Source organism: Mus pahari, chromosome X (assembly GCF_900095145.1).
Source record: "Mus pahari chromosome X, PAHARI_EIJ_v1.1, whole genome shotgun sequence".
Classification (NCBI taxonomy): domain Eukaryota; kingdom Metazoa; phylum Chordata; class Mammalia; order Rodentia; family Muridae; genus Mus; species Mus pahari.
This window is the reverse complement of record NC_034613.1, coordinates 41,366,027-41,369,080: the sequence shown is the minus strand read 5'-3', so window position 1 is coordinate 41,369,080 and position 3,054 is coordinate 41,366,027. Positions and strand designations below refer to the sequence as shown.

The 3,054-nt window shown below is 48.3% G+C and overlaps 1 pseudogene; it reads right to left on the bottom strand.

Moving 5' to 3' along the window:
• Nucleotides 1-1,572: 1,572 nt before the first annotated feature.
• On the bottom strand, nucleotides 1,573-2,534 carry LOC110313947 (annotated as a pseudogene).
• Nucleotides 2,535-3,054: the final 520 nt, after the last annotated feature.

Below are 3,054 nucleotides of genomic sequence, written 5' to 3'. Positions count from 1 at the left end.
TCTAAGTTCCTGGGGACTGTCACTTCAGTAGTCGGCCCTTCAAAGGGGAACCATAAGTGCCTCCCCAGAGTATCTTCATTCCTGCCTGGACAGCCACATGAACCCCCTTACCTCTCTGGAAAGATCTTGCCTGAGTTCAGTTTTAGCACACCCCCATCCCACTTTCTCCCTTGTTTTACTGCTGAGGAGCTGGTTGCACAAGAAGTTCCAGGAGGCTCTGGAAACATCAGTGGTTGTCCACTGTCATGTAATCTGTGCCTCTTAGCACAGATCCTGCTCTTCTGCCCTCAGGGCCTGCTCATCTGCACCCATGCCTTCAGAAGCAGTTCCACTGTGTAAAAGGAGACAGGGGAGGGAGAGGGCATTATCCCCGCACCCATACCACCTCACACCAGATGAGTGGCAGGGTCCTATGCTCTCACTCTTGGTGCTGGCTTGCCTCTGTGCTGCCTCGATTAGGGTTAGCCCTACTCTGCTGCCCAGGCGAGATGCAGAGCCCACTCTCCTGAGGGTCAGGCCTAGCTCACCTGCTCTCATGACCCCCGGGGTCATCTGTCTTGAGTGACACAGGTGTCAACAGGTGAGGGGACAAAGGGCATCCCACTCCCTCCAGCCTAGGTCACCCTGCCCATGGCAGACAACTTGAGGCTGCCTCAACTGCAACCTTGCTGCCAGGAACAGCTCCACAGTGCTGTCCAGGTAAGGTGCAGGACCTGCTTTCCTGAGTGTTGCCCGCCCTCCAGTGAGTGATAGATGGGGCCAGCTCTCCTGAACACTGCATACAGTAAGGGACGGGGCCAGTTCTGCATAGCCCCTAGATATCCAGGTAGCCCCTGAAAACTGCCCCGACTAGGGACAGCCCCATGTTCTCTAGAGGTAATATGAGCTGTTGGCATTGACACTGACCACTGCAGCGGCCTAGTCACAGACTCAGACATGACCCTCAGTGCCAGCTCAGGCTGGGACCTCACTATAGTCCCAGGTGGCAGGGCTGCCCACCCACAACAGGCTCCTCCTCTCCATCCTCTAGTCTCCAGTCCCATCTCTCTTCTGAATGCTCAAGCTGTTCCACTTCTCTTTCTCTCCCATCTGATCACCACATGTCAGCACACTGTGATCCTTCCTGTAGGCTGGCCAAGCAGCTGTCCAGGCTCTGGGTGACATCTTCCATCTGTGCTGTGGGTGTCCTGTGGCCATGCACTGGAGGGCATGTCTTTGGATAGCATGGTGGTCCACAGGTGGCTGTCTCTATTCCTCCTCCTGCATTGTGGCACCTGGATTTGATTTCATTTCCTTTTTTTAAAATCAGTCCTAGGCATAAAACAGTTTTGTCCACCAAGCCAGGCATCAGGCTATGATAAACAAAACACTGCCACCTGCCTTGTTCGTGACTGGTAAAAAAGAAACACCAACAAGGGGTCTCTCTGCCCACTGCCAGCAATTTCTTCTCTCTCTTTTTTAATTTTTATGTTTTGACAGATCTATGAATGGAATGTGGGGTTTTGTGGGAGATTAGTAGGCACTGAACCACTGAGCCACAGTCCTAGACCTAATCTCATGATTCTTTTTTGACTTGATCAATATGTTTATTGTCTTTATGAAAAAATCTTCATAGAAAACTGCTTTAGCTTTCAGCAGCCCTTTCCTGAGCTCTGAGGAAGCTTGCCTTCTTTTGAGCAACCCGATCTTTCTTCTGGGCAAGAGATATTTTGGGATGATTCCACCTCTTCTTCTTCACTTCTCTCTTGGGCTTCTTCTCATAGACTGGATTCTCTCGGATAGCAGCAAGAGCTTTCTTATACATCTCCTCCATCATGTCTGGAGTTACGTTGTTCTTGATGTACTGAGAGAACTGTTTCTTGTACGCATCTTCATCTTCCTCCATTAGGTAGCGCATGTAGTCTGCCACATTCTGCCCCATGATGTGCTTCCGATGTACCTCTCCATTGAACTCCTTACTTTCAGAGTCATAACCAGGGAATCATTTGGTACTATAGGGATAGACAAGCCTCCATCCACAGCTCCCTTCAGGGCCCAAAAAACTTTATTGCCAGTTGTAGTTAAGGCAAGACCTGCATCCAGATAGCAAGTGAAGGCACCAGGCTGACCGTCAATGCTTTTCTCATTGTATTCACCTCCATTCACCTCCACTTGACCTTCATAGATCTTGTCCATGCCAAACCCATTCAGAAGCCTGCGGGCCAGCAGCAGGCCAGTGCAATAGGCTGCAGCATAATTTGTCAGGCCAACTTTCACACAGTATTTTGGAAGTTCATGTGCATATGCTGCACAGAGGATCATATCCGCTTCTATATGGGCATATGCAATCTGGCAGATGATGTCTCTGTTAGTTACACGAACGATCATCCTGTATTTGGGTGTGTTGTATTTATTCTTGTCCTGGATCACCAATCGTTTCCGAGCATAGTAGTCAGTTTTACCCTCTCGCCGCCTTCGGAATCTCACTTGGTACCTTTTAAAGTAGGCCTTATTCTTGACAACTTTCACAAACCCCATCCTGTGGAACAGAGACCCGCAACTGCGGCTCCATGCAGACCTGCAGCGGCCGCGCTAGGGGGAAAAAGCCGTGATTTTTATAAGGAGCCATGCATACTGTATGATCAGCAAGAAGACTTGATTTTAGGCCTCAGCAGAGGCCTTAAAGTTCATGGCTTAAATTTACCAACCCTTTACTGTAAATTCATTTCTTGAGCATTTGACAAATAACAAAGGATAGTCTACCAAGTTCCATGCCAACCACTTGTAAGAACAGTTTGAACTAGAGTAAGAGAGAAACGAGAAAAAACTACTTTTCCGTTTTCAGCCCTGTCTATCCAAGTTCATGAGTGCAGAGATTGCTTTTCAAGTTCTTGGCTTTCAGAGCTGCCTATAGCCTCCAATTCTGCTCAAGTAGAATTTTCTAGCTAAACTTTTACTTAAGCCACACAGTGTTTATTTTTTTTTTCACTTCACAGAAGGGAAGAACACAGTACTGGCCTGTGACTCATACACAGAAAGTGTTCATCATGATGCTGTAAAAAACTTTCCAAAAGG